The sequence below is a fragment of the Myotis myotis genome, unplaced genomic scaffold (genome assembly GCF_014108235.1).
Source record: "Myotis myotis isolate mMyoMyo1 unplaced genomic scaffold, mMyoMyo1.p scaffold_m19_p_9, whole genome shotgun sequence".
Lineage (NCBI taxonomy): Eukaryota > Metazoa > Chordata > Mammalia > Chiroptera > Vespertilionidae > Myotis > Myotis myotis.
In genome coordinates, this window is record NW_023416401.1 from 35,346,993 (window position 1) to 35,359,601 (window position 12,609).

General features: G+C 42.3%; 1 protein-coding gene across 29 annotated transcripts in view; it reads left to right on the plus strand.

Annotated features, from left to right (window-relative positions):
* EPB41L3 (erythrocyte membrane protein band 4.1 like 3) overlaps positions 1-12,609 on the plus strand; it is a 219,497-nt gene that overhangs the window by 81,662 nt on the left and 125,226 nt on the right. Inside the window, exon 1 of one of the 29 annotated variants that reach the window (XM_036322540.1) lies at positions 1,500-1,758. The exons of the other annotated variants lie outside the window; for them this stretch is intronic. The gene's annotated coding sequence lies outside the window, so the exon portion shown is untranslated. Of the gene's footprint in view, positions 1-1,499; positions 1,759-12,609 lie in introns of those variants that run through there. 29 annotated transcript variants of the gene reach the window in all.

The window sequence follows — 12,609 nt, forward strand, 5'->3', positions numbered from 1 at the left end:
ATTTTGAATTCATGGAATACTAGGATAATTAGCTAGGTACTCCTAGCTTTTAAAAAATATTTAGGATTCCAACATTTTCTCCCAAGGAGACAAGATATTTGTACACTATTGCCAATTTTCTCCATCGTGAGAAAGATTGGTTCATGAATTAGAGAGAAACAGTTTGCTCTCAATTTAAAAAAATAGCAAAAAACATGGCAATAAAATGAATGAAAATATGAAACCATCTGTGTCTCAAATGACAATGCCAACCATGTTTGTTTGTAAACAACACAATTTGTTAACGTCCACTTTTAAAGGAGTGTGCCATAGTGTGCACACAAAAAAGGAAAATAAATCCCTTCTTCATTCCAGATCTTATATGAACATAGGCAGCCAAGTACAGATGTGATATGTGCATGTACGCCTCTAACACTCATGTGACCCTGATAGGAAATTAATACAGTGATCCCCAAATATATCACCCAGTATTTGAACTATCACCTTTATCTGTCACTTAAAAGGCATTGCAGGCCCTTCTTACCTGTTACTTGGAACAATGCCATAGTCACTTCCTAACAGCCCCTGTATTTGCCCATCCATTCTAGTCTTTGCTGTGTCAACAGATTATTTTTCCAATAACATAAGTCACATTTCCTTGCTAAAGATTTTTTCAAAGCGAGCACATCTACAGAAAACAGGTCCATAAACTCCATAGCAAAAGAGTAACACCATAATTTTCGAACCTTCTCTCCCATACAATCTGAAAAATGCCCCCTCTCCTTTTCTATTGCGGTATTCCCTGTCCTGGAAACCCAGGCCAACTCTCGGGGACAGAACAGACCCACTGGTCTCTGCCACCAGCATCATGATCTGCATCGCACCTTTGGCACCCAACAGTAAATGCAATCTTCTTGTGAGTCCATTTTCCCTTTCTGTATGACTGGTGAGCTCCTGGAAGGGTGATTAGGGAGGAATACGTGCAGAGGGCCTTAAACATTGTAATAAATACGCCTGGATTGCTTGGTTAGAACTTAGATGTGAGATAAACCAGAGTGTGAGCCCCCTTCTCTCCATTTCAGTGTAAAGCTTCTCAATAATGACTTCTTGTTAGTCTGGGAAGCTTGGGAGAACACCTGTAACTGTGAACATTTATGGTGGGACTTGCGGAGGAGGCGGCCGCAGAAAACCCTCTGTCACCTTTAGTTCATTCAGTTCTTCTCTATTAATATTTCTTGGGGGCCCACATGTGCAAGATACCAACAATTTGAATTTTTTTTATTTTATTTTTTTACTTTCAAAAAGAAAAAAAAAAATTACTGCAGTCCCTAAGTTAATAAATAACTCACCTGAGGTCAGGAACACCCTCCCCCACGCTCAGAGCCGGCGTGTGGGAGGGCTGAGAAGGGGATAGAGGGCCCTGGCGATCATCGAAGTGGATACCCAATGGCTAACGCTATTGGCAACCGTATCGAGGCGTTGTCCCCACGCCAGGACGAGAAGGTGGCTAGCAAGTAACTGTCCTGAAGTACTGCGGCGGCCCCCTCCCCCGCAGCCGGAACGGGGTGGGGAGGAGGCCGGTGCGCTCTGCGCTCACTGGGCGTGTGCCCCCGCGCAGCTCCGCCGAGCCTCCGAGTCCCCTGCAAAGGGGGGCGGGGAGCCGCGCAAGCAGCCCGCGTCTGCGGCTTCCTCCCCACGCCCGCGCCCCTGCGCACCGCCCGGAGGACGTGCGCCGAGCCGTCCCCACGCCGCCGCGCGCCCGGCTCCTGCCCAGCCAAGGTAACTTTTCTGCCCGCCGGAGCCGGGGTCTCCGCGGGGGTCTCCCGTGGGCGAGGTGCGGAGGGTGAGCCGGAGGCCGGGGGCGAAGCGCGCGCGGCTGCGCCCCTGACGCGTGGCCCCCGCGCTGCCGGGTCGCCGGAGCCCAGGTCCCACGGAGCCCGCCCCGGGATCTCGCCCGCCCGCCCCCGGGCCCCCCGCCGGGCCCAGCCTGTGCGCCCAGCCCCATGCCCGGGGACGCGCCGCTCCGCCCGCCGCCGCGCTGCAGCATCTGCTGGGCCGGCGCTCGGAGCCTGAGCGCCCGCCTCCGGCCCGGGGGGCTCCCCCTGGGAACCCTCGCCGGAAAGGGCGACTCGGTTCCCGCGTCGTTTCTCGATCCATTTGCCGAAATCCCCCGTTCGGGGCGCCATGTTTTAAGTTACCCCTGGGGGTGGGGGCGAGGGCCAGGCGGGCTGCGCAGGGCCGGCGGGGGCCGGGGGGTGCGACACTGCGGCGCCGCCCTGGGTGGGTGGCCGGCCGGCCGGAGGCGCTGGGCTGCGGGCTGGTCCTGGGTGCAGGCGCGGGGAAAGGTGCGCTCCGCACAAAGCATCCCCGCTCGGGAGCAGCCGGCGCTTTTATGTAACTTGTCTCCTTCCTCGAACTGGGGCAGCGTCCCCCAGACGGTGGCGGGAGGTAGAGCCCGGCCGACGGGGGGTGAGGATGGAGCGTTCTAAAGACTTAGCTCTTGACCCGGGCACCTGCGGGGGCCCCCTGCGCGGGGAGGCCGAGGCTGGCCTGCGGGGGCTGGGGCCGGGGCCGGGAGCGGGACGCTCACCTGGCGCCCGCGGGGCTGCGAGCTGCCTGGGGAGATGTCTGGGAGCGCGGCCGGTGGGGGTGGGGAGGCCGGGCTTAGGGCGCCTGGAGTCGTGGACTCAGCCAGTTCCTGGGGGTTTCCCGGCTCCTACCGCGGGGGCTTGCTTTCTCGGATTTCCCCTCTAATCTTGCTCTACTTCTTCCCCTCCCTCTTCCCGCCTCCCCCTTTTACCCCCCCTCCCCCCATCAAGTTCATGGCTTCTGCAATGCGGTGGGTGTGGTTACCCAGTAAATTGTAACTGTGGTCCTTTGCAGTGGGAGCGTTGTTTCCTTTCCGTTTTTGTTTTTTTTTTATATTTTTTTATTTAGGGATCCAAAGTTTTCTAGGGTTTTTTCTCCTCCAGCTGAAGTCCCGGGTTAAAGTTGGGAAGAGATTATTGCGGAATAGAATGATAAAGAAAACATGTGTTATTCATTACTCCTGGAGGCTGGGCGGACAAATCCTGAGAGGGCCAGGCAGTCCTGCTCATGCAGTGCTTCCATTACGTGTTTAAGTTGGTGTTTCAGCTTTTTTTTTTTTTTTTTTTTTTTTTTTTTTTTTTTACATTTGCCTTGTGGAATTGGAATTGCTTTTGCAGATTTCCTGCCTGTCCTTTTTGGGGGCCCATTTTTAGGCTCCCTGAGGCGACCAGGTGCGGTGGAGTTTTCCTTGCTAGTGTTAACTTTCCCAGTGGAAGAGTCATCACACCAAGTGTTAAAAACCCTCTTTTTAAATTTTACACTGACTTTTAAAGTCTTAAGGAAACTAAAAAGATTAGACTCCACTTATATCTGGGAACCCTGGACGTAACATCAATTACAGCAAATTAAGCAGAAATGCCCTATTAAGAAAAGGGCGAACACCAAGCCCGAGTGAGCTCTGGGGAATGGGAGGTGATTTATGTCTTGGCTGAGACAAGGCTATAAAAAAAAAGCATGTTATTTTGGCATCAAACTTTTAAAACTGTTGTTGGAGTAACAAAGCTATTGTGAGAAGAAATAAATTCTAAATTGAGAAGTGTGACTTAATTTCAGAAGGCATTGATAACAATAAAACAGCGGAATACTAAGTACCGTCTTACTTGCATTATCATTTTCTGATGGTTTAGAAAAGGGAAATATAAAATGCACAAGTTACTGCATAAAGTTTATCTATACTTCAGGCAAATAAATTTATTTGCAAAATAGAACATGTTTTTTTGAATGGTATATCAATAACAAGAAGAGTGCCACTTTAATTTGTAAATCCCTTTTAGGTGTAGGTACAGGTCAAAGGTCAGTGTCTCTGAAATATTTTTCTTTAATGTTTAAGTGATTTCTTCTACATAAAAGCAATTTAGATTAAAAGTCTTTTTTTTGTCTATTCTTGTACAGTGTTTGGACTTTGGCCAACTTTGAATTGTTTTGCAATAGGAGATCAGGGATTTTTTTTTTTTTACTTGATTAGATGCTCTTTTATATGTGCAGTGGCTTTTTGAAATTGTTTGGTCAGATGTATTGAGGGACCACCCAGGTAGAAGAGAGGCAAGCCTTCATGTACTGAGAGATATGGTATTGTCATTATTTTGGGAATCCTTCTGGATTGGGTTAAGTTTGTTGGGTTAAATATGTCAGAACATGCTATCCAAGAGATTTTCCTACATGCTGTAAAATAAGTATTTATCTTTTAAGTTAGTGCTTTAAAAAAGTCTTAAAATTCACAAATTAGAATTCATATCCTCGCCAGTAAAATGGAACTCTAAGAATGGGCTGGAAACAAGTACATGGTTCTTTTCTATGAAAATTTGACTCCACTGCAGAGAGAGGTTTCTTAAATAGTCTACTACCTAGGTCATTTTTAGTTTCCATAGTCTCTTCCAAGTATCCAACCACAGTTTTCCTCTGAATGTCAGCTTTGTTATGACTTACTATAGAAATTATAGACTTGCATTGAAAACCATGAGTCAGTTTGTCTTTAGCACCACTTCATGTAGAGAGATCTTTAATGGTGCCATTGCTGCATGTATTTCTTTCAAAAGGCTAGCTAAGTGCTAATTTGTTGGGAATGCATCAGATGCTCCTGAAGGGTTCTGCTGTCATTTGATTTGCCTTGGCTGCAAAGAATTATGTGCTCACAAGCAAAGACTGGAGCAGTGAAGTCATTGCCCTGCCCAGTGTTGTGACGTCACTATGGCTCAAAGGAAACAAGGGTGGGGCAGGCAAAACCAGATGGTCCGAAGCTTCTTGCTGGCTTTAACTTTGCCTGATAAATGAATGAGACTCGCCTTTCTCAAGTTGAACCACGCTATAAGGTATTGTTTAGAGAATTGGAAGGTGGACATGAATGACTGGGAAAATGTGTTTCATAGATAAAGGAAGAAGGGGTTTTTTGGTGCAATAGTAGAAATACTTAACTATTCCTTTTTTGATGAAAATGCTGTATTTTTTTTTTAGAGGCCATTTAAAATTTTTCTTAGCGAACAAGAATGAATCTATATATGTTTTTATGCATAGGGGCAATATATTTCTTACAAGTCTTTGAACCAAAATAGCATTCTCGCTAAATTCTTGATTTAGATTATTGGTGGTGTCTTTTTTAAGTGCTTATCATGATGGTTTATTTTCTGGATAGGCAGTGTTCTGATTTCTTTTCAAGTAACATGATTGCATTTGGCAATTGTGAAAAAGTGGAAAAAGCTACGGATTTCACAAGGTTAGAAGATACCTGCAGTGATTTGGGGTAGTTTATTTCTGTTTACTTTTTTGTTTTATTTGTAAAATGCTTCACAATTTAGCATTTTATTTCTAACTTAGAATTCGAGTGCAAAGATGATCACAGACACTTTTCATCCAGATAAGCGATGAATAAATTATAAGAGGAAGTCTGAAGTTCTGAAACTATGAAGCACATTTTTTGCTTTGGCTTCTGAACTTAATGTGATGGGAGCATAAAGGAAGAACCACAGAATAGCTGCAGCTTTCACTGGCTTTTCTGTGCCTCCTTTGGTAAGATGACTGTCATTTTTTCATGTGAGTGTTTTATGTATAGGGGCTCTGGCAGTTCTTATTTAACTGTGTAGCTATTCCAGAACACATTTCCCAAGCAAAGGGAAGGGGAAAATAGGAAGAATGGCATAAAAAGAGAAGTTGAAATTAGGTACCAGAACTGTAGAACACTTGGTTGAAATGTCTTCTGTAACTGCATTTTTAGACCTGGCTGGCGATGACTGGTTAAATTGCACACTTTAGAATCGCAAGCTTCTATTAGCACCAAACCCCTAATTCTTTCGTAATTTGCAGTACAGAGCAAAAGCTGACAACTTAATGTTTAGATTGCTGACATTTTGATAAATTGTTCTTATAGCCCTTTCTTGCAAACTTAAAAAAAAAAAAAAAGCAAAAGAAGCAGAAAGGTCTATAATAGATCTAGATAACAAAACATGATATTTAACCTGTCTCATGCGTCTGTTTTTCTCTCAGTTACATGGAGTGACTGCTTGATGTGAGTAGGAACTTTTTTCTCTTGGAGTTTCATCCCCAAACCAAGTACAGGTCTAAACACAGTGTTGAGTAAATATTTAAGGAAATGAATAAAAAAATGAGGCCTTTAAGTGGCTTACCCTTCACTACAAAAAACAAAACAAAACAAAAAAACAAACATTTGAAAAGGCTTTAAAAGCACTGCTGCTTTATTTTAAAATTGAGAATTACTGGACTCATGAATGTAGTCATTATTTTTAATGGCACCATACTCTCCATTACAAGCTTGCTACTTGGTCCATAGCTCAAGTTAGGTAGGTTCTGCAGGTTTTGCCAAATCAGAGAAGAGAATGCTGCAGGTACCGAGAGGAAAAAAGAATGGCTTTTTTGAAGGGAGCTCTGCAGGCCACCTGCTTCCTTTCCTGCCAGCTGTAATTGGTGCCATGGAGGACATCAGTGTAGAGGGACTACTCAGAAGAGGAGGGATCAGACTGGAGTGTGACAAAAGCTGAAAATAGATTAGAGCTAGGTGATAATATTGATCTTGATGTTGAACTAAAAAGAGAAAACAAAATTTTGTTGTAGATCTCTCTTCTTTGGTTATTTTTATACTAGAGGCCCCGGTGCATGAGATTCGTGCACTGGGTGGGTGGGGGGGGGGAGGTGGGGGCAGGGGGAGTCCTTCAATCCGGCCTGCGCCCTTTCGCAGTCCGGGAGCCCTCCTTGGGCCTAAGCTGGTAGTGGGACATCCTTAGCACTGCCTCGAAGGTGGGAGAGGCTCCCGCCACTGCCTCTGTGCTCACCAGCCGTGAGCCTGGCTCAGGGTTTCTCTGGCTGAACGGTGTTCCCCCTGTGGGAGCGCACTGACCACCAGGGGGCAGCTCCTGCATTGAGCATCTGCCCCCTGGTGGTCAGTGCGCATCATAGCAACTGGTCGTTCCGCCATTTGGTGGATTTGCATATTAGCCTTTTATTATGTAGGAGGAGGATATATAGTGTTTATATTTTCAAACAGTTTTATTTTGTGTGTGTGTTATAAAAATTATTTTAACAACTTTCATTATTTTTAAAAGAACCCTTAAATATATTTTTATTGATTTCAGACACTAAGGGAATGAAAGAGAGAGATAGGAACATCAATGATGAGAGGGAACCATTGGTCAAAAGAACCCTTTTTTCACATTTTAAGATCTCTGAAATTGGGATGTGTCTTACAGTTGCTCACAGCCATGTGGCAGAGAGAAAGCTGCCAACTTAATTCATTGATTAGGAATGTGCATCAAAAATTAGAGAATTGGCTGGGTTGGTGTGGCTCAGTGGTTGAGTGTCGACCTATGAACCAGCAGGCCATGGTTCAATTTCTGATCAGGGCACATACCTGGGTTGCAGGTTTGCTACCCACCCACAGTCGGGGTATGTGCAGGAGGCAACGAATCCATGTGTTTCTCTCACATCAATATTTTTTTATCTCTCTCCCTCACCCTCCTTTTCTTTTACTCTCTCTGAAAAGCAATGGAAAACATACCCTCAGGTGAGAATTAACAACAACAACAAAAAAAGAATAAACCTAAATAAATCTAAAAGAATTCTTTAAAGAATTAGAAAATAAAAACTCCAGTGTATAAGTCATAGCTTAATTGGCAGAGTGCTACATAATATGTTAGCACTTGCAATTAATGGTTTCATGAATTGTATGAAATATGATTTGTCATTTGGCTATGCATACTTTTTCAGAAATGCTTTATAATGTTCCTTGCTTATTTACAAGGCTCAGTCCATCTATTATTAATTATATTTTTATGTGCATCTCTTTATAGGAAAAATCTATTGAGTGATCTTCATTTTCCATTTTGACTTTTCCATTGTGTTCCTTGGATTATGGTTGGACTTTAATAGATATTAGTCATTCCAGAAGTCAAGAGGCCTAAATTTAGCTGGAATGCAACCTTTACCATGGGGAGTAGCAGATGAGACTAAGAAGGGAGTCTGATTATGGAAGGTTTTTGTACTGTATATGAGACTAAGGGATATTTTGGATTTTCCTCTATAGTGGGGAGCCATTGAAAGTAGTTGAGTAGGGAAGAAGAATATCTTGGGGAGAAGGTAGGATGTGTATTAAAAGAATAGGAGTCTGGAGACAGATGGTTTTTATTAATTGATATCCAAAAATGTTCAGATATTGAATGTTATGGTTTTCCTTTCAGTGATTGATATTTGGCAACTCATGACATATTTTTTGTGGTCATATTTGCTTGACGATTGCATATTACTTTGGACTGTTTGGAGTAGGAGATAAGATATACAGAAGCCGGAGAGATTTTCGTTCTTACTCTTCTTTATCCTTCCAATTAAAACATTCTCATTATTTCAGATATTAAAAATAATGCATGCCTGCTCTAAAATATATTCTAATAATACGATAAAACAAAAAGAAATCTCATCATCTAGAGATAGCTACTGTTAATATTTTTGGCAAATATCCTCATAAAACTACCTCTCTGAATGTATAATGTATTGTTGTGAGTCTTGGAGTCAGACCCAAGTGGGGCTCCCAGGCTCACTACTTAATAACTATGTGACATGGGTCAAGACTCTTAACTTCCTTGAGTCTATTTGCTTATTTATAAAATGGCCATAATGCTTAAATCTCAAGGCTATGAGGGTGAAATGATTATGAAACATGCAAAACACTAAGCATAAGTGCCTATAAATAGCAGTAGCTTTATTTTGTATATGTATAGATGCATAGATAGGTACATAATATTTTACATGAATTGACCTCTAGTTGAAATATTAGTATATAAACATATTCTTTTTTATGTGACAGTATGTCCTGGGAAAGCCTTTTCATGTATGCAGCTATATGTCAGCACTGTTATTTTTAATGGGGAATCTTTTCTTTCAGTCCTGCACAGCACTGGCGAAGGATCATGACCTTAGCCATGATGGTTATCTGAAGCCTTGTCCTCCAACCCCTCCCTCTCCTCATACTTACTGCCTGCACTTTTCATCATTGTCTTCTAGCACACACATCCGAGGGCTGTGGTGAAACAGGACAGCTGAGCAAAATTAAAATCTCTAATGATAGTACATCTCACTGCTGTGTGTGAATACTTAGTTTTAATGAACTAAAACAGCCTGGACTCATATATTTCCTAATTTAAACTTTAATGCAGAGTCCCTTCACAGAGGGCTGACCTCCCTGAGCACAGTCTGACCTTGAGGAGCCAGCTGCCCACTGCTTCACACATGTGTCCCAGCATGCCCCAAAGGGCAGCAGACATCACAGCCTGGGACTGAGCTAAACTCTGGATTCAGAGTCAAGACATTCCAGAGTCTGGGGTAGTTTGGGAGGTGTGAGGGTACAGGGCTCCCAGAGATAGAAGTTACATTTCTCTTGGTCATGTTCTGAATTCTGAACCCTTCCTTTGCCCTCAGCAATAGCTAACAAATCAGTTCACAGATTTCATGCAGATTCTCTGGGGATGTGGGCCACTCGCTTATGTTACTGATAAGCACATGGTTTCTACTGAGCTAGGTTTACTTGAATCCAGTCTTGTTTTCCCTATATTTATACAGCTGAGGAAAATAACTTTGTAATCCTAAGGTGGTGCTAACTAGAATGGTGCTCCTAGACTTCTGTTATGGAGTCTATGCGCTTAAGGCTGGGCCTGTGAAGTGCTGGCTTTTATGTAACTTGTTTCTAGAGTTGCTCACAATACAGAGATAATAGAGAGTTTTTGGAATTACATTATAGAGAATTCTTGATTTTTGTCTACTTTATCCCATAATTTTGTACTGTTAGGTGATGACTTTTATTAACTGTAAGAGGAATACTCTTAGTGGACTAAGTATAGGGTTGGAAAAGTAGAGATTGGCTAATTTGTCTACTCAAGACATTCAGAAAGTTTTCCTCGATTTTTGAAGTCTAGATAGCGGTAATTCATGGGGAGGAGCTGTTTTGTAGGATAAAGAAAAATGTGAGTTAGAGAAGATACAGATGGAAACATCTGCTAACCTTCAGCTAGGACAAGGTCCCCCAGCTGTGAAGTGCTAATGATGATGCCAACCTCAAGGTTGAAATGAGACCTATATATTCAAAGACATCTGGAGCAGTGTGTAATGAGAGTGCGCCCATAGTAAATGTTTTCTCATTTCAGCCGGTAATGTTGTTTACCTACTTTGCTTGCACCTTGGGACCTATTGGAAGGAATTGTGAAACTCCAAAGATAAATTCTCACTTATGACATTCTGTCACAAGCCCCATAATCCAAAAGATGATCCTTAATGAGAATACAGATTTTGAATCTCTAAATAACAATAGTCGAGGTTTGCAAAGAACTAACCACAGTGGTTTTCAAATTTCCATATGCAACAGAATCACCTGGGGAACTGTTGAAAAGCAATTTCTAGGGGCCCATCTACAGCTCTCAATTAATAGGCCTGGAGTTGGGTCAAGACATTTTGCTACAAGTGGTCCCTGAACCAAATTTTGGGATGGGCTGTTTTAAGGGATCTTATCTTAATGACTTTTCGGCTTACTGGCTATTGTCTGGTATACATATAATCTGGAAAGATAATCCACTCTGAGTAAGGAGTACTAATTTTTTAGAGAAAGTTTAGCTTGGGAATTAGTCTTGATGTAGGAATGAGTCCTGACCTTGGATTGAGAAAACCTGGTTTCATTCTGGCTGGTTCACTACTTACCACTTTTGTGGTCCTAGGAAATTTTGTAAAATTTAAAAGGTAAAGGCAGTAAGATTAAGGGATAGCTTTATTATCTATTAAATAGGAATGATAGTAATTATGTAGCACAAAGGTCAGGAGTATTAAATGAGAATCTGAGTAAAAATACATGACTCTTAATACATCTTCAGTTGGAGTTAGTTTTCTTATGATTGATGATAGAAAAGTGGGGAAAATCAGATAGTGAAGAAAGGCTGCTCTGTGAGTAATGTGACTGCTGATCGGACCAGACTCAGCCATTCAGATCTTGTAGATGTTCTCAAGATATTAGGACGTTCTTAACTTATATTCATGAAACTTAAAGTGATTAGAGGCATTGTTTTCTTTATAGATGTTATTATTTTTATTGATAATAAAGGATAAATGGTCAGATTACATTATAAAATTCGTTAGCTTTTTTTTTTTCCTACACTCATATTCAAGGAGGTTACACACCTCACATAAGCCATATGTAAGGGCTACAAGACAAAACCAAGGTCACTTGTAGTTCACATTTAAATTTCTTAGGATTCTAAGATGATTCCTGAGGGAGCTTCTAGTCCTTGGTGCTACAGTTGCAATACAGGGTGCCCCAGGTCTTGGTAGAGAGAGGCAGCAAGACTCAGGAGTTATTTAACCATCTTCAGACAACTGATGACAGTGTGCCAAACATGCTACTTTGCACTTTTGTAAGTTTCTATTTCTTTGTTCATTCCTTTCCCCTTTTATTAGCTCATTCCACAAATGTTTGTGGAATGCTTGTGACCCTGGCACCTTGCTTGGTGCTAGGATTACAGCAATGAACAAGACAAACCAGGCCTCTGCTCTCCTGGACCCTGTATTTTTAACAGGGCACAGGTAATGCACATATAAACAAATATGGTTTCCGATAGTGCTGAATGCCCTGGAGCAGGACCAGGTCACAGTGACTATGCGTATAGAGCAGTGATGGCGAACCTATGACACGCGTGCCACCTCATTTTTTGGTTGATATTTCTTAGTTAAATGGCATTTAAATATATAAAATAAATATCAAAAATATAAATCTTTGTTTTACTATGGTTGCAAATATCAAAAAAATTCTATATGTGACACGGCACCAGAGTTATGTTAGGGTTTTTCAAAATGCGGACACGCCGAGCTCAAAAGGTTCGCCATCACTGGTATAGAGGGCTATTTTAGATACTGTCATTTGGGGATGTTTAATATTTTATTAAGTCCTTCTTGTCTGCATCCTTCTTCTCTGCAAGCATGCTATCAGTTCTCGATGGTAAGCAATAATGGGCAGGGACCACATCTTTAATCATCTTTGTGTCTTTGGCCTAGTATCGTGGTCGGCAAACTGCGGCTCGCGAGCCACATGTGGCTCTTTGGCCCCTTGAGTGTGGCTCTTCCTAAGCCTTAGGAGTACCCTAATTAAGTTATTAGCAATGTACTTACCTATATAGTTTAAGTTTAAAAAAATTTGGCTCTCAAAAGAAATTTCAATTGTTGTACTGTTGATATTTGGCTCTGTTGACTAATGAGTTTGCCACCCACTGGCCTAGTACAATGCCTTACAATGGACCCATGTTGACTGCTTAGTAAATAGCTTTTACTCTTGCCTCTCTTTTCTTGTACTTTATCTTTCTTGTGATATTATTTTTACTTAGGATATACATCCTCTTCTTTCTTGTTTGGTTTCTTGTACTATCTCACTTAGATGAAACTAATGAAGCTTGTACTTGAATTTGAATTTGTAACTTTATAATATTTTTCTTAGAGCATATTCCCAAACAGTAAAAGCTTCAGTGCTTACAAAACCTGCAGCTGCCTCTGAAGCCAGCCCACACTCAACTG